This window comes from Euprymna scolopes, chromosome 33 (assembly GCF_053919585.1).
Source record: "Euprymna scolopes isolate OS-2025 chromosome 33, ASM5391958v1, whole genome shotgun sequence".
NCBI lineage: Eukaryota > Metazoa > Mollusca > Cephalopoda > Sepiida > Sepiolidae > Euprymna > Euprymna scolopes.
The window spans coordinates 33611615-33632138 of NC_136514.1; the positions used below are offsets into that span (position 1 = coordinate 33611615).

At 33.4% G+C, this 20524-nt stretch overlaps 1 long non-coding RNA gene and 1 pseudogene across 1 annotated transcript in view; both read left to right on the plus strand.

Annotated features, from left to right (window-relative positions):
• The window catches only part of LOC145258025 (uncharacterized), an 899758-nt gene that overhangs the window by 177831 nt on the left and 701403 nt on the right, over positions 1–20524 (plus strand). The window lies entirely within an intron of this gene.
• On the plus strand, positions 3119–3244 carry LOC145258540 (U2 spliceosomal RNA; annotated as a pseudogene).

Consider the following 20524-nt stretch of genomic DNA (forward strand, 5'->3'; position numbering starts at 1 on the left):
GGTGCAGGGTGTTACCAGAGAGAATTTTCGTCTTAGAAGCCTTGATTCTCATTCCAACCATTTTGGTCATGCGTCTGACCTCGTGGAATGCGTGCTGGAACTCCGGTAGGACTCGTCAAGTATTGCAACGTCGTCTGCATAGATGCTATCTGTGATGGAATAGTTGTGGCCTTACTGTAACACTAGCAAAGCCAACCAAGCTTTTCTCTAGGAACTAGTCGATGATGTAGTTGAACAGGGTGAAGGATAGCACATATTCTTGGCGGACGCCTTTTTGGACGACGAAGGAATCGGATTCTTTCCCATAGCACCTCACTCTAGTTCAGGTGTGTGCGTAGTACGTCTTGATGAGGTTGAGAATTTTGATCGGGAAGTCATCGTGGCGCATTATGTCCCAGGGGATTCCGTGATCCACCAACAAGCAACTCTTATTAGATATGTTTGATATTTACGCTGTAATGAGTTGAATGATAAGAAAATAATATTATTGGAGTGTTGGTTTCTTGTATCTTCCTCTCTGTAATTATTAATTGATGAATTTGGAATAAAACTAAACATATTTTGAAAGCATACACCAATAAATGGCCTTAATTGTTGACGAAGTATATTTAAAGCCATCATTAAAAATTTATAACACACATCATATGTATATATAAATCATTTGTATATATGATCATATACGCACTGGAATTTATACTTATGCACTCAGTGGATGTTTCTCCTTCATTCAACAGCCGAGTGATTAAGAAAAATATACTCTATTGTTACTTAAGATGGAGCGGCTTTTATTAATAGGATTTATCGATTCTTTTTTATGGAAATTGTTCCAGACAAGACCTGAAGCCACCTGAGATAAGAAATTAACAATAAGAAAGCTAATTTCCGCAAAAATAGTTGGTGCCTATTAAACTTAGAACTTAAAGACCAAGTCTATGGGTAGGAGAACAACTGTCAGCAGAAAGAGAGTTCGGCAAAATTGTAGTTCTTAGAAAGATGTGATTGGAATAGGAAACCTAATATATATATATATATATATATATATATATATATATATATATATATATATATGTATAAGTATATATATATATATATATATATATATATATAATAAATATCTCACCTGTCTGTTTAAATGTATGTATGCATGTATGTATGTATATATGTTTGTATGTTAACCTAAAACTTTCGATAAAGGCGAGGGATTTTTACGAAATCGATATCATTTTGATGCTCGATCATTCGAACAGAAATATCGCAAAATTATCAAACAAACATTAATTCCTTTACTCTCTAACGGGCACTTTTCTACAGGAAGGGGTCACTTTTTTCGCCGATATATGGAAAATTCATCGCCTCTTTTTGATTGTCTAGCCTTAATTTAAACCTACATCACTTCCGGTTTAGCGATAGGTGCAACAAAAAATACGTCACTTTTTTCACGTTCTTTTCCTCCTTCACGGCACGGGTTCGAGCCTGTCTGCTGACTACCACTTTTTTTTTTTTTACTTAACTTACACCTCTAAACACCCAAGCAACGCCGGACAGGCTAGTATATATATATATATATATATATATATATATATATATATATATATATATATATATATATATATATATATATATATATGCGTGTGTGTGTGTGTTTTGTATATATATATATATATATATATATATATATATATATATATATATATATATACCCTTATTTATTCCAAGAAAAAATCTCCAACTGTGTCATTTTTCCTATCTGTCTCTGATTATTTGTTCGGTGAGTTTCCACCATTCAACAAAACACGTACGAGACGAATTATAATAATAATAATAGGAAACGTGAGTATGATTTAAATGCATTTCTGAATTTGCATATTTACTTCTGATATATATGCTCTGAAATTGTAATCCCATCGTTAATGAACTTTATTATTTGTGGGGATTTGGAAAGTCTTACTGAAACTATACATTAAAAGTATATATATCTATCTTTATAAATGAAGGAATATATATATAAATATATATATATATATATATATGTATATATATATATGTATATATATATGTGTGTGTGTATGTGTGTGTGCGTGTGATTCCTAAAGTAACATAAGAACTATGGTGCATTCGAAATAGCCAATCGATACAGTGATTGCAGGTGAGTAAATGACTTACTTACTAAATAGTTCTCCAAGGAATGATAAAAAATATACAAATAAGTTTGTTATATAGTTTTAAAGGTTAAAAAAGCTTCCAATACACAAACTCTCTCCCCCTCTCTCTCTCTCTCTGTATATATATTTATATATATATATATATATATATATATATATATATATATAATAGGTAAAAATTTGTGATATATGCGATTGGGGATTGCTTGTGGTTTGATATTCCACAGAAACTTGTCCTTCTAATGGAGCCGATTTTTTTCTTTTAATGAGGAGTTAAATCTAATTCTTCTTCTAATGGATTTGGGGATATGTATAATGATAGCTTTAGAATGATCTGAGAGAGGCTAGACTTATATATAGGGTTCCTTGTATATATATATATATTTTTTGTGATTGGTTACATTACTCCCTGGATAATAATAACATCGGATTACACACACACATATATATATATATATATATATATATATATGTATGTATATATATGTATATATAAATACATATCTACCGTCAAACAACGTCACATCGCACAGGGAAGCTAACAAATTGGGAGACCACGGACGTAAGTTTTGCCCACATTTGTTGTCATCAGTCTTATTAACTGATGAGTCCAAATTAAAGCGAAACTTGAATGTTGGTGTTCCGTTTTTTTTACTTGGATTGCTTATGAGATGCGACGTTGCTTGATTGTGGAAATAATTACATCATCTCCACATTCTGTAAATTCTAATATATATATATATATATATATATATATATATATATATATATATATATATATATATATATATATATATCAGACGATGGGCTTGCTTTCCTTGATATTTTTAGTCGCGTACAAGCGACTCTTTTAGTCACTCCGTCGGTCCATTGGTCTGTCCGTAACATTTTTGTGCTTGGACTTTTTGGTTAAGATCAAAGGTCTGCTGTTAATAGATGCTGTTCTGGTCTTTTTAAGGTTTTCTTGGCCTTTTGGCTAAGATCAAAATGTAGTATCTCTTCTTACTACATGCTGTTCTTATTGTGATATAAAGTGGGACATCACTTTTTTGTATTAATTTAATATAAAATGATTACCCACTTTACAACCAGTCAGTCTCAAAGCCATTCAAGTCATTCTGCAGATCATTCAAGTTGTTTTTGAAGGATTCCAGTTATTTTTTAAGCATTCAAGTCATTCTTAAGCTCATTCGATTCATCCTTAAGTTTATTAAAGCCATTCTAAGTCATTTACTTTTTATTTAAGTCATTTCAGACCATTTTTCGGTAATTTTAGTTTATCTTTAAGAATTTCATGTCAATCCTACATTCAAGCATTCATTCATTACACGAGAGCACGCGACTAATGACTATCGGCTTTGTTTCAGTTAAGAATCCTTGTTAGAACGACATGGGACACTTACAGATAGACCACATTAAATACGCCAACACCCCAAGTGAATGCGTTTCTGAGAAACGAACTGGTTCAAATTTTTTATGCTTAGCTTTTTAGTCCGTGTCGTTTATCACTGAACCACCATCAATTCACACTCGTTTAATAAACGAACGAGCGACAGCAGCAGAATACATAGCTCTTCTAAAAAGACTTGTACAAGACAGAAATTTGAGAAACCCGGCGTAGAGAACAACTCGTGCTAATATTTGCAAGAGAGGATATATTGAATCTTGTTTACTTTAATAAAGCGTAGAATTTTTACGAGTTCCTCTAACGTCGTTGTTGTATTTCTGTATTAACCATACGGACGACATATTGTCGGCGTGAAGAGCGACTACTTATGTGAAAAAGAAAATGGCTTCTTTGCTGTCTACTCCGACGCATGCGCACACAAACGCCATTTTTCTGTTTTCTGTAAATGTATCTCTGCCAATTCTTCTGTAAAAAAAAATCTATGAAAGTTTCATGTTTTTCATTTTTTTAAGCGCAACGGCTAAACATAAGAAAATCTTACACATTTTAGATACTTTATATTCTCCAAATATATGTTTCGTACCGTTTGGTTTAGTTTTCGGTAATGTGATATCAAAACGCAACTTGACGCATTTTTTTAATGTTGAGTCACAATTTATTAAGTTGATAAACCACTTGAGAATAAGTGGATCGAAATATTGGCAATCAAAATGGCGCTAAACAACAGTTATTACGTATATAAACTTTATGAAAACCTTAATTAGTGGGAATATACCTCTAGTTAATACGGCCTCCAAAAGTAAAGATCTTTCAAATTAAAGAGAAAATTAATACCGCTTGTTGGTTGGTTGGTTGGTTGTTTTTGTTTTACGGCATATCAACCCTTTCCGGATTTAATGCCGAATCCAAAGATTTTGTAGAAAATTTTTTTTAATAGAATATATTTGTTGTTTTCACGTTGGTTTCTATTTAATCATAGTTGGGACCCTAACAGGTACTACCACTCCGGGTCAGAGTGGACATGGGAGCAATGGTAATTAAAGGGTGGCTCCACACTGCCCAAAGCCCACAAGCTGGGGCCTCACCACTGGATATATTTTAAGGTCATATCCAGGACACCCATTGAGGGACTTTTATCCTCTGCAGGAGGGCAGCCGGCGTATTCTAATGCCCCACCGACAGGGTCAATACCGCTTGTAAAGATACCTAGGTGATATGTTTATAACGAAGCAAGGGTTGCGCAATACTTATACACACCGCCTTATAGGTATGTATGAGTATTCTTGATGTCCTGTATCAAGAAATGTCCAGGACGACTGGAATTCCAGGATACATAAATAAAAAGAAATATAGTTCTTTCGAAGTTTTTTCTTTTACCTAGATGTGTTTCACAACCAAGCCATGTGAGTCTGTTCTGACCTACTATTCTGTTGAATCCATAACTGAAAAGAAGATATACGAATTCTTAAAATTTTGATAAACGTATAAGTGAAAGTTATCTAGGAGCCGTGATAGAACTCCTTTTTCTCAGTGTTTTAACGTTGGGCCATCTGATTTTGTTATTGTATATAGTTCTTGATACTTATTGGGATCATAAGGATTCATAACCTATCTAATAGCACTGACAGATATATGAAGCACAGGTGTATGATTTTTTTAGGAATCAGTCATGTCCTTTTTGACTGAACAGGGAATGAACTTACATACACGCGCACAAAGTGCCTTGCACACACACACATGCACACACATACACACATACACACACATACACACACACACATATATATGAGTGAAAATGTCTGTGTCTTTGTCTGTGGACATTTCTCTACCTAATAACTCTGTCAATTTGCGGCCTACAGACTCGTGATTAGACATACAGGGTATTGAGGTTTGGGAAAATCTTTTAATCGGTTTTCGGCCAGAAATCCAGCTGTTAAGGAGTCAAAGTTCAACGATTTGACTTTTAAGAATTCTACCAAACTCCACCGCCAATTTTGGGTCCAAACACTTAAAATTTTAGATGTAGGTTACTTGGACATGGATCTAACTTCATTATCTGATTTGAGCCCAAAACAATAAATGCTTAAGGGTCAAAATTGGGTAAAAGTTTTTAAAAAATGACCTCTGCGGTCTCTACCAAATTACTCAGCCACATTTTGGTATAAACTTTTGAAATTTTACATAAAGTTTATTCAGACACAAGGCTAGCTTTTTAATCGTTTTTTTTTTTTTGCTGAAAAGTTGGCTTCCTAGGGGTAAAAGTTCAAAAGATTTTACCTTTGCGGTCTCTAGCAAACTATGAAGCCAATTTTGGGTCTAAACATTTGAAATTTTACATATACGATATTCAGACACGCAGCAAGCTTTTTAATCAGATTTTGGGCGAACATTTGGCTAGCAAGATGACCAAAGTTGAAACAGTTGACCTTTGCAGACTCTACCAAACTCCTCCGCCAATTGTGGGTCTACATACTTGAGGATTTAGATGTAGGTTACTTGGACATGTGTCAAACATTTTAATTTAATTTGAGCCCGAACCAATAAATTTTAAGGGGTAAAAATATGCGTAAACATTTTTAAAATTCAACGTTTGCGGTCTCTACCAACTGTTCTCTATGTTAGTTAAGGAAGCCTATAATATAGAAAGGCATTACCGTATATATTCACACAGTTTTATATATACCTATGCGCACACAGTTATGAACAGTACATAGGGTCCGAGAAAAGCCGAGCTGAACTGCTAGTATATGTATATGATTACTTCATTTAATCACATAAATTAATATACGAAGATATCATTTTATGCGTAAATTTTCAGTATTTACTTCAGCAGTGCTCAATACATAGGTAGAGCTAGGTAGTAAGCTATGAAAAACCATGCAATATGCGATATATATATTCCTAACTTACTATATATATATATATATATATATATATTCATTTAAAAACATATTATACTCTATTTATTATTGGGCATCCTTATGTAAACCCCGATAAGTTTGTTTTTTTTAATCTTTTAGTATATTTCACCTTTGTTTAATTAATTCGCGCGGAGAAAAATGTCTGATTTTGTTTTTCAGTTTTTTCTACACTAATATATTCTTTGGACAAATAACATCATCTTTGGAAATGGGCATTCCGGACGGTACCATGTATTCCCACAACTACTCCAGTATGTGAAACATTGATATCACAACTCTATTACATAAAAGCTGAATACAAAGATTGAATTTGAATTTACTGATCCTATTCCATAGTCTAGGATGTTATCCATTAGACAACTGGGGTCTTACGTTTAATTACTGAAAATAATGCCTCTTTTGTCTACTAAGAATTTTTATTATAAATCTTCTTTTTTTTTTGCAGTCATTACATAACGGAATAGAAATAGTCGTGCTATTCATCTTGAAATCCAAGGATTTGCAAAGAGTTTATTCAGTTCCGATAATCTTTGAAAATTTCGGACAGAAAGTAAGTCATTCGATTTTGATTTTATCTTTGATATTTCATGTGTCTCAACAGAAAAAAAATAACAAGCACATTCCGACCAGTTTTTACACCAGTCGAGATCCACCTTGACATTAATCTGTCAAATTACGGTCAATCCTGAGCCATCAAATTTATTTTGCCGGATTTATATAGCCCAGTTTGATCCGAGGATGTGAACTTTTGCCTGCTTCAGGAAATGGTTGATTTATTGGCGGTCGCCTAAGACGTCCACAATGGAGAATGTCGATGCGTTTATTCTCGGCTAATTTTTACAATTATTAAGTTACCCTCAAAACGCTGGATTTCTTCTATGAAAACCAGTTTCATATCAAACAATACTATAGTTGAAAACGGGTAAATAATGGTTAATAAGTGTTTGGACATTCTCGCTATTGTTGGGCCATCTTATTATCATTATGGTCTCTGTCTTACTTTCTCTTTTTTCTCTTTCTCTCTTTCCGTTTCTTGGTTTTTCAATTCCTTTTAATCCCTTCAAACTGTCTCAAATTGTTGTTTCCTGTGATGCACTAAACTGCAAAATTTATTGTATATTTTGCAAACCTCTTCCTTCTGATGAGAAGAATTGCATTCTTCGAAACTCCATAAAATAAGGTCTTTCTTGTTTTATTTGTATTCCTTGTCGAATAATTAACATTTTGTATACCTCCCTCATAGGGCTATAATTTTTTTTGAAAATTTTAATAACTTTTCAATATAAAGATTTTTATTTTATATATATATATATATATATATATATATATATATATATATGTATATAAATATATACGATTATGAGAAATATACAGTTTTATGGTATATATCTTATCATGTGTACACACTGTCCCAATGAATAAAGCTCAATGAAAATGGAATATAAATTCAGAGCCTGAATATCGTTAGACAATATTCCGAAACCATCCTATGCGTCCAATTCACACTCAAGATATTTGATTGGTGTTTTTAAGAAATGCGTCTTACACGTATTTCGTTGAATATAATCGTTTTCCTCAACGAAAACATAGTAATGTATTCGAATCAAAAAAATATTTCTAATGGAAACCATTTACACCTTAATAAAACTCAAACATTTTAAAATATAAACTATTTTAACTGGATAAACAAAAGTGAACGCTGAATTAAACGTTTCAAAATTGAACAAATTTTCAAATATAAAAAAAAAATATGTTTTTTTAATGTAATTAACAGACAGACCCCATGAAATTGTTCCATAAGACATTGCTCCGATGAAAACACTTATTATAAAAATATGTCGAAGAAGGGTTTTATTTTATCTCAAATATTAATAACATCTAGTAATAAGATAACATGTACTGCCTTGATTAGAAATTAATTTATGTTGGGAATTGTTATTGTTGTATCGTGAACAAGAGTGACAATAAATCAATCAAGTCGAGCTTCAGTTAAGAAACACGTGTATTAACAATAATGTACAAAGATAGGAAAACGTGTATATCTGCTGGGCACTCGGCTAGGAGTTGAAGTGCAGTCGTATCTCTCTCACCGGTGTTGGAATTACTAGCGCTATTTATAGTGCTAATCGGTGTAAATTCCTCTGTTCAAGGAAGACCGGTATACTAGCAGTGTCAGAAATTTCGTGAAAATAGCGAATAATTCCACCCCATCTTTCCAAGCTTATAACATCTCGAAAAATGCAATTCAAGCCCTAATTTTTTTTTTCAATTAAAGGAGCAAGGACCAAGATTTCATTAAAAAAAAAAAAACAACGTGTTTTTTTTTAAAAAGGTTTTAAACTTTGGACTTTACATGTAAAATTCTACAAGAACACTATGTTTTTTTTTGTTTTAAATTTGAATATATTATGTATTGACCTTTTCTCTTCAATTTGTGAGTAAATAATTATGTACTTATCGGGGTCTAAATTAATTATTATTAGACATTTACAAAATGTGAGGCGTGAATTATTCGACCCCCTGTCTTTCCAAGCTTATAACTCCTCGAAAAATGTAATTCAAGCCCTAATTTTTTTTCAATTAAAGGAGCAAGGACCAAGATTCCATTAAAAAAAAAAGAAAAAACAAATAACGTGGTTTAAAAAAAAGGTTTTTAACTTCAAACTTTACGGGTAAAATTTTAAAAGAACACTATGTTTTTTTTTTTAAATTTGAATATATTATGTATTGACCTTTTCTCTTCAATTTGTGAGTAAATTAATTATTTACTTTCGGGTTACTAAATTAAGTATTTACTTTTTAATAGACACTTAAAAATTGGGATGGGGGGTCGTGAATTAAAAAAAAAAAACGTTTGTCTAAAATATTATATTGTATTTATTGGAAAGAACATAAAATTTCACATTGACCCTGAAAATATCGTAAAAATAGAATCTATAGAAAAATTTTGATAGATTTTTAAAGTTTAAAAATTGAAAAATATTGAGTTCGGAAAATTCATTACTGTTTAAAAAAAAAATATTTCTATTACTTTTAAAACAACTGTAATAGTTTATTTTGGAAGTATAATCCATAAAGAAAATAAATAACCCACTTTTAACAGAGAAATTCCGAGATTTTTATATTGTATTCGCAGTTTCGTGTTGGGGGTGTCAAAAATTCCTACAAAAATTCTGATACACCTACCGGTATACCCCCCTTTGAAAATATCCCGTCTGGGATTAATAACGTTTTTGTGTTGGGTTCACCCTAATCAATTCTGTTGATTTCTGTTTTCTGTTTGATTTTCTGTTCTCCGGAGCTGTCTCTGGTATGGGCACCTGAAAAGTATAAAACACTGTGCCCATGATGCCCTCCACGGGCGATCTGGTCACCTCACTGTTGGAGTATCTTTTCCGAATTTGGTTAGTATGACGTTTGTGCACGAAGTCTGGTCCCTTAATCATGTAGACCATGTTGCCTATTTGTTTCTCAACAATGCCAGACTCGCAAGAAGTCTTATTATTTTGTGAATCTTGTAGAAAATTCTTTCGCCAACATTATACCGTTTTTTTGTTATCGGTTTTTTGAGGTTGGCCTTTCCTGGTGTGGTGAAGCTTGTGAAAAATCGATCTAACCTCAGCAGGTGTTTTCGACATTTCAATGTTTGCATTCGAAGTGACTCTGTAGACTTGTAAAAATTGTTGGATTGTCTTATCCGTCGGCGACCCACTACCTGTTTTAAGAGCTCTCTTGAATGTGTCAACGAATTTCTCTGCTTGTCCATTACTTCTTCGGTGGTATGGCGGAATGTTTATATGCCCGATTAGAAGCTTCTCGCAAAAAATGTTTAAATTCGGTAGACGTAAATTGCGTTTCATTGTCTGTAACAATGCAGTCTACTACTCCAAACCTAGCGAATAATTCATAGAGGAAGTCGATAGTTACCTCGGATGTGGGATTCTTACATTTGAATACTTTCGGCCATTTAGATAGATTGTTTACAACAATGAGATAGTAGAACCCATCTAGTGGTCCTGCAAAATCTAAATGAATCCTAGACCAAGGTCGGTCCGGTTTTGCCCATGATCCGAATTGAGTCAGAGTAGCTTTCATAGCTAATGCGCATCCTCTACACTCCCTGATTTTTCCTTCTATATCCTTATCCATGTTTGACCAAACAACGAAAGAGCGTATAAGGCTTTTCATTCTTGATATACCTGGATGTCCTACATGGAATTCCTTGAGCATTCTTTTCTGTAATGTCGCAGGAATACGACCCTGTCGCTACATATCAGAACGTTATCGCAAATTGAATAAATTTCTTCATCCAGTTCGTTATTTTTTATCGTATAATAAATTCGTCCACCTCTGCCTTACTCTTAATCTTTTCAAGCGTTACTAGAAGTTCTCTTATTTTGTCACATAACGTATTTTTTACTTCAACTTCCGCTTGAATGGCTGCTATTACCATATCCTCCAATTCTTCTGTCGGCTTAGGTATTAACCTCGATAACCCGTCTGCATGACCGAATTTTTTAAATGGTACATACCCCTTTGAAAATTGTAATTCCGAAGTATGGTACCCCATCTTTGAAATCTATTCGCCGTGTGTTATGGTAGTCCCTTTTTCGATCTGAAAATCATTAATAATTGTTTGTGGTCAGTTTGTAACAGTAATTGCCTACCGCGCAAGAAACGATGAAATTTCTTTACCGCGAATATAATGCTTAGCGCCTCTTTTTCAATTTGTGAGTAGTTCTTTTTGGCTGGCAAAAGTGATCGAGATGAATGTGCTATAGGTTTTACTTTTCCATCATCCATTTTGTGTAAAATGCATGCTCCTATGCCATAGGAGCTGGCATCGCTTGTAACTATAATTTCACGCTTGGGATTATAATGTGCCAGAAATAAGTCAAACGTTAAAGTCTCTTTAATTTCCCGAAATGCTTCTTCGCACTCTTACGCCCAGACCCATTTTTGGTCTTTCCTTAACATTTCATTTAAAGGCGATCTTAGTTTATGCATATTTGGCACAAATACATTGTAGTAATTTGCCAAAGCTAAGAAACTTTTTAAAGACGCAAAATTTTCTGGAGCAGGCATATTCTTTATTGTACTCGGTCTATCTGGATCCGGCCTTCTTCCATTTTTATCGATGATTTGTCCGAAGTATTTTATTTTCTCCATGAAAAATGTACACTTTACCTGTTTTACTTTAAATCCATAATCCTGGATCCTTTTGCATACTTGGTTTACATTAGCTTTGTGTTGTTATTTGCTAGCGCTTTTCATTAACACATCGTCCAGGTATCCTACTGCGAAATCCAACCCATTTAACAATGCCCATAATTTGCTGAAAAATCGCAGAGGCGACTTTGACCCCAAAAGGAAGTCTGTTAAACTTGTACAATCCCTTGGGGGTATTAATACATAGCAGCGTTGAACACTCCTCATCGACTGAAACTTGTAAGTACGCGTCACTGAGGTCGATTTTAGAAAAATATTTCCCTCCACTCAGTTTGGCAAACATCTCTTCAGGGCTCGGAAGAGGATAATAGTGATCTTGTAATCTTCTGTTTAAGCTTATCGCAATGTCGGCGCAAACCCGAATCTCCTTACTCCTCTTTTTGATGTAAGCCGTTGGTACAGCCCACTAACTTTGATCAATTTTTCCGATGACGTCCATGTTTTCGAGTCTTTCTAATTCACCGTCTATCTGTTTTATAGCGGCGCATGGAACATATATGTTCTTTCTGAACACTGGCTGTTCATTTACTTTTACAGCTTTTGTATACCTTCCCAAACCGCCTGAAAATACGTCTGGAAAATTCTCTTTTAACTCTCTCTTACGTTTTTCTGCCTCCATATTCGAATCCTCAACCTTTTGGCAAAATGAGCTTACAGGCAGATCCTATAGTCTACACTTTTCAAACAGATCAGTTCCAAAGAGGTTGTTTGATTTTTGGCCCTGTTCTGGAAAAAATATTCGTCAATAATTCTCTTTCGAAGGTAATTTTTTCGCCAGTGACGCTTCTCGACGTTTTATGTGATTTAATCCTAGTGGGTCTCCTAAGCCTCTTCCATGTCTGTACATTAATAATGGAAATGTCAGACCCACTATCAAGCTGTATCCTTACTTTCTTTTTAAACATTTTGACCTGTACATATTTCCGGATATTTTGTTCCTCAGGTTCAATTTTCGTAAGTTTAATGGATGTCTTTCTACCAGATTTGTTTCTAAAATGCGTTGATTTATGCCCTTTCTGGTGGCAGTTATCACATTGTTTGAATTTGTAGGGGCACTCATTGTACCAATGTTTATTTCAACACCTCCAACATGGTCCATATGGATCTTTTCCCTGTTTCTTTCTCTGGTTATTTTTTTGAAGTCGAATTTTTCTTTTGATGGATCTTTATAATATGCGACAATTGTTTCAACGCAATAAACCTTTCATAGTCTTCCGCTAAGTTTTGTAGTTTTAAATTCGGTTCGTTTTCGAGTTTATATAAAACACGACGCCTAATTTCAGCGTCTTTATTTTAGACCAGCCCTTGCACAAATATTAAACATTTAAAATTATCTGATGATAATTCCTCCAGTTTAAAATTGTCGCGATGCTTGTTCACTATACTTGCATAAGTAGTGTAGTCGTCTTCCTCTCTTCTAGTAACATTCATACATTTATATCGTTATGGAAAAGAGACTTTTTTGCAGAAAACTGTTCTGTAAGTAGCGTAACTGTTTCTTGGAAGCTCAACTCACTGGACTTTTTTGGGAAGAATAAAATTCACGAACTTTGCATGCTCGGATGTTCCTAATTTCCTTAGCAAAAACCTAACTTTTTTCGCGTCTGACCAGTTACCACACTCCGATATAAAAATATCCTCATATCGTCTATACTACTGGACGAAAGTGACATCATCTTCTGGATTATAATTGAAATTTTCAATAACAGCCCACACAGCCGTTTGAGAAAATGCGTTATGATTATCGTCCGCTGTGTCGCCTCCAGAATTTTCTTTGTTCCTCCTGTTTTTTTCATCAATATTTCTTCGACGCGTTTCTGTTGTTGAAGCATTTTTTCTTCAAATGCTTATTTAAATCTCTTTTCTCTTTCTACTTGTTGTTGAATTTGCTGCTTTTGCAACGCTAGATTTTGCTCTGCCTGGAATTGGAACAATTCACACAGTAAATATTTGATTTTCGCATCCATCATACGAATTCAGTTTACAGATTAGGCTTGTATTAAATAAATATTACTTAGTAAAAAAAATCCAAATTTTCTTTCCCAATTCTTTTATTTGTAGAACAATCGTTTAGCAGTCCTTCTGTAACTGAATTTTTTGAACGGTATATTTCTAGTCTTACTAGAAACAATCCAGCGAAATAACATTTGTTTAAAATTTTTTATTTGCCCGCGTTTTTACGTAGCAAAAAAAAATCGGTCGCTTTAAATATCCGACGAATTCGTATGGGAAATCTTTATTTATTTATTTTTTTACCCTCTTTGCCTTTTACAAAAAATGACTTGATTCTTTACGTGTTTGCTAAGTACAAATGACGTACGCGAATAATTATTTTTCACGGTCTGTCTCTTTTTCTCTTTACAAAGTCAAGCGTGTTTTTTTTTCACATCCCAGATATTATCGAAATAACGATAAGCTTACACGGTATTTGCTAGTTGGTTTTGGGCATTTAACTTTGCAGAAGAAAATTCTTACCGTAGGAAAAATGTCTTCTGGTGAAGAAAAAAATGAACCCTTTTTCCCGTTTTAAAACACTTGGTTAGTGTGTTCAATTATTAAATAATTGACAACATTCGCGTTTTTCGTTGTAGATTTTGGTAGTAAGTTTTTTTTTCCCTGTCGCCAAATTACTATTGTAGTAATTAATTCGCTGTTAATCCTTGCGTATCCAAATATCTGTTGAAATGATGAAGGTGTTCTGCCGTAAAAATGTTACGAATCATTACTTCAAACACTTTTCGTGATTCTCTGCAGTGACGGTCGTTTCGATTCCTTGTCGCCAATCTGGTGTGTCGTAAACAACAGTGAAAATAAGAACAATTAAGTCGAGGTTCAGTTAAGGAACAAGTGTATTAACAATAATGTACAAATATAGGAAAGTGTGTATATCTGCTGGGCACTCGGCTAGCAGGTGAAGTGCAGTCGCATCTCTCTCACTGGTGTTGGACTTACTAGCGCTATTTATAGTGCTAATTGGTGTAAATTCCTCTGTTCAAGGAAGGCCGGTATAACAGTTGTTAATGTTTTCATCATGTTTTTGCAGACATAGCATACAACCCTGTCTCTCCTGATAAAAATACAGGCATTGATAATCTGGCTCCTAGGCCAGTCAAAAAACGTTCGCAGGCCGGATCCGTCCAGCAGATCATAGGTTGCCGAAACTTGCTGCAAATTCATATTTCATGAATTAATTATTGAAATCCATCAAAGTTAGAAATGGATTCAATAATCAGTTAATTTTTTCCAATCTATTAACGAGATGAAAATATTAATGCATCGAGAATGATTTCTCTCATTTGAATACGGCGAACAAAGTGTCGAATATAACAAACAACAACATCAAAAACAGAAATTCAAAGAATACAATGTATGCACTCGTAATGATTACACAGAATCTCTCTTTTGCTCTGTCTTTCTCTCGCTTTCTTTCTTTCTTTCTTTCTTCCTTTCTCTCTCTCTCTCATATATATACATATATATATATATATATATATATATATATATATATATATATATATATATATATATATATATATTGCTGCATCATTCCAGATGATCGCCGTCACATTGAGTTCTCCCAATCTCGTCGTCCATGCCATCTCAGGTTACTCTGCACACACTCCTACCGCATATTTGCACATCTTGAAGCAGATGTAACATACAAATTGAGGAATATCCACTGAGTTGACATCCTCTGGAGGGTGAAGGGTATTCCTATGAACAATCACGTGTCTTCTCAAACCAGCAATAGACTTGAAAACTTTGCTGCATATTAATCTGATAGTTTGGTTCGGACAAATAGGTGCAAAGTTGACATATATATATATACTAGCCGATTTACCCGAGCTTTGCTACGGATATATTGGTATTACACAATACTAATTGGCATTCTTTTAATATTTATGTAATTACAGGTTCGAAACCAAAACTTCTGGGTAAACGACATTTCTTGTTCCACTGGTAAAAATGTAAACGAAAGTTCTACATTACGTAGAAAAAAAATGTACAGGTCCGTTTTCAGTTTGTGTTGCCCCCAAAAATGTAAATTATGATTTTTGCGGATAAACTATGCTTGGTTGTGTATATAAAAAGTACCCCATTTTTTTATAAAGGAAGGACTTTCACATAAAAATTTAATAAAAAAAAAGATACGGCAAAAATTGAATTACACTTGTAAATCGTATCTAAAAAAATAGCACGGTTCGTAAACTGAAGAAGTACTAAACAGATAAAAACACCCGCATTTTTGTACTTCTGCAATTATTTTTCTTTGAGTGACGCTGAGACATAAAGCGACACCCCCTCCCCCCGAAAAAAAACCCATAATTACGTCGAAACTACCCCACAAAAATATATATTACCAACTAAATCAATTACCCAGACAGGAAAACATAAGATCTTTCTCAAAAGAAAATCGAAGAAAAAAAAGTGAAAAAAAAAACGCGTAGGAATATATCTGATATAAAAAGCATTACTTTACCTTGTTTCTTTTTCAAAGTATTATGGAAACGATAATAAAATTCAGACAGTCAAGTGAATAGTTGAAAAATGATTTTAAAATCGTCCGTAGGAAATAAATTTTAACATTTTGGTAAACGTGCTCACACCTTACAATGAATCGAAATTTATAGCCGATACTTTAATAGAGGGCTAACGATTTAAAATATTTCGTCGAAAAATAAAATCATCCTTAGCGTATTTATTTATTTTTTTATCAATATTTGTAACTTACATTTATAGAAAATAAATAATTAAAACAAATCATTTTATCACCGTATCTCTCGATTTGGTTAAAAACTATATCCGTTCATAACCGGAAGTGAAATATCAGTGAAAATTATTTAAAATGTGCCAGTTTAGCAAATAGTACAAAATAACCTGAATTAAAATAATTTAAATAAATTAACTTTAAATAATACTCTTAAATAGAACAATTACATAAATTACATTACTATAATCAATAATTTTAATTGAGCGAATTATTTAAAAACATTTAATATAATATGCAAATTAGATTAGTTCTATTATGTACATTGCCTTCAACATAGTGTATATATATTGATCGTGATGCTATTTATTTATATAGAAAATCTTATAGTAAATAAAATTTATATAGATAACCGTTTTCAGCAGGAAGTTTTGTATATATTAATCAAATTGTGAACAAACAAACAAAAAAACAGACATTATTACAGATTTATATATATATATATATATATATATATATATATATATATATATATATATATATATATATATAGAGAGAGAGAGAGAGAGAGAGAGAGAGAGAGAGACTTGAAGTATTGAAATGAATTAGACTATAGGTTAGTGAATCAAATGGTTTCAAGTCTTATAAAATACTGGAAGGAAATATTCATACAATCCCATCCAAATAAAATTGCTCAATATACTAGATAGAGCAAATAAATTTATTTTGAAAAGTAATTCTTTTTAAATGAAATTTGAACATATAGATTCTAATATTGATTGTTATATATATATATATATATATATATATATATATATATACATATATATATATATATTATACTGTTGGTAGAATCTTTTCAGTAACTACTACAACAACACAATATGTCATTCCAAAAGAGTGCTCAATGCATGAAACAGAGCAATATATTGATTGTTGGAGAGCTATTGGCTACACATTAGCAAACCTGTTTCAATGACCCCCTAGCAGGGAAAATCACCTCATCAGGCCAAAAACCATCCACGTGGATGGTTTTTGGCCTGATGAGGTGATTTTCCCTGCTCGGGGGTCATTGAAACACGTTTGCTAATGTGTAGCCAATAGCTCTCCAACAATCACTATATATATAAATATATATATATATATATATATGCACTAGACGAATGCACGTGATAGGGCAGGTTAAATATTCTAGTTCTGCATTACTTGTAACGGTCAATTATAAAGATTTCAATCAAGATATGCAAATTTTGTGTCTAGATTACTGATTTCGATTTGGATCCAAATCAATTACATAATTTTCATTATAGACAATATTAGGAATTTACAGTTAAAATGTGCATATATTTTAACATATATTTTTTTTATTAATGAATTGGAACTTGAGAAGAAAATAACTCACATAGTATATATATATATATATATATATATATATATATATATATATATATATCCACATACGGAACTGTTTCGCTGTTTCACTGTTTCACAGCTCATCAGTGCGGCTGGACACCCAACTACCTCAAGCCAGTATCGAAACACGATCGCCCAAACGACAGTCGGAGCTTCTAAACCTTGCGCTATACACCTGCTGCTATGTGGGCAGTGAATTAACAATATTTAGACATTGTCCAAAGTACATGAGCTCATTGTGTTTACACAAAGAGCATCGCTTCATACGCTTATTGTAATTTGTATATCACTTCCCAATATGCTCGACATAGGAAGCATTAAAAAAAATATCTGCGTTTTAAGCGTTGCCTATATATTGGAATTTAAGAATTACGTATATAAATACGTTTTAAGCGTTGCATATATAATGAAATTAAAGAATTATGTATATAAATACGTTGGAATTCTAGAAAGCAACGTATATATTTTTTATAAACACATTGATTTGTTTAATTCAGATATTTCGATGATATATATCTTTGTCAATGGAAGGGTGTTTCTTTCCTTTTTTCTTGTCCGCGTGGTGTAATCCGCGAGCAAGAATGCTAGTGGGTATGTCTTATAACGGTATGGTTATCAAAAATACTAATCAGCTGGTTTTCACCTTGGCCGTACAAAATGAATTAAGGAAATATTACCTGCGGTTCGCGTTTTAAGTGCTGCATATATTTGGAACTTAAGATTTTCATATATAAATACGCCCGGAAGGCTAGAAACGCGACAACCTGCTGATTATTGTTTTTGAAAATCATGACTATATAAGACTTACGAACTAACACTCTTGCTCGCGGATTACATCATGCGGACAAGAAAAATGAGAAAACAAATTGGCTTTCAATGAGAAGGATATATATGATCGAAAAACCGGGATCAAACAGATAAATTAGTTAATAAAAATTTATATGTTGTTTTTTATATTTCTATGTGTGTGTGTGTGTGTGTGTGTGTGTGTGTGTGTGTGTGTGTGTGTGTGTGTGAGAGAGCTCCTTTCACATATGCTCCAAAACGGCGAATCCTATTTTTTTGTAAATTTCAGAATATGATAATTTATATATCTGGCAGTGTTCTTAGATATGTTTCGTACAAAAAGTCATCTGATAAGTACAAACAAATCGAAAAAAATCCAACCTTAAAAATAGTGTTTCTTGTCTTATAGATAAAACCAAATTTTTACAAGATAATATTTTGCGTTACACCGGCGAATGTTTTTTCCGGTGTAACGTAAAATATTTCCCTATAAAAATAGTTTTTGTTTATCAATAAGTGAAGAAAGACAAGTTTTAAGATCGTCAAGCCCAAACCTCAGCTGAGGATATATTGTAAACTAACACAGACAGAATTTATTGACCGGTATAATCATTATTATTATTTTTAAATTTTTTTTTACGAATTAATCCACTGAGCAAATTATTCCTCGTAATATATAATATTCAATAGACGATTGATTTAATAATTTTTTTTGTATTTATTTGCTTCCCCACTGAGAAAATTAGGCACAAGGCCGTTTTTTAATGTGGAGAGAGAGAGAGAGAAAGGGGGAGGGGAAAATCGGACCAGCTCCTGGGAGGTGGGAAATGGGAGCTGGTTGCCCCTACATGAACCAGAAGATTTCCGCAAGTGCAATGGTCTTTGATTGCAGCATCTGCCGGAACAGATACTATACTTTGATCTTGGCCCGATGGCCACGAAGGTGCCCCTCCTGGGAGGGGGTATTTATTTTTCTCCCCCACCTAGCAAATTAGGCACAAGGCCGATTTTTAATGTGAGGAGTGAAAGGGAAATGGGGACCAACTCCCCGGGGAGTAGAGGAGCTGGATAGTGACAATTGGTATGAAGGGTTTCCCCTACATTAACCAAGGTCTTATATGTGGGGCTGCTTCCACATATGGTCTTTGTTTGCAGTATCTGTTCCGGCAGATACTACACTTTGATCTTGGCCTGAGGGCCACGAAGGTCCACCCTCCTGGTAAGGGGGTTGGTTGATTTAATAATGATATACATACAATCTGCATAAATTAAAATATCATGTTTAAGCGTATTGTACGACCGGGCAATGCCGAGAGTCCAGCTAGTATATCCATATACGTCACACAATTTTATGTTAGAACGACTTAATAATCCTGAGTGAATCAAAATGTCTATCAAATAAATTTGTTTAGGACGAGATGAATTCCGCCCACAATACAATTTCTAAAATAACGCAAGTTATCTAAATTGGAAAAGGGTGAATTGCAGTATTCTCAACTAATAATTACTACAGTAACTGTCCGCCACTTCTAAAGAAAATTTCGCTGAGCATAGTGCATCGAATAAAGTACGCCCTTCATAATAAACAGTTTCTTCTGGTAAAATGTTATTAGATAATCCGTACTAGGATGGAAACCACATGGCGACCGTAAACAATCATTCTTGTTGGGATACGATGCTTGTTAATTTCTTATCTAAGTCATATTTACGTAATTTCTTTCTGATAATCTCTTTGTTTATGAAATACAATGTTCGCAGAATCTTTGGTGGGTCGCTGTTTACACATTACAAAGAAGATACAGACTTCTTTTTTACGTTATTATAGGTTTCCTGTAGACTCTTTGTTTATTTAATCCAATTGTTGCAACGTCTTTTTGTTCTACTTTGCGTTATATGC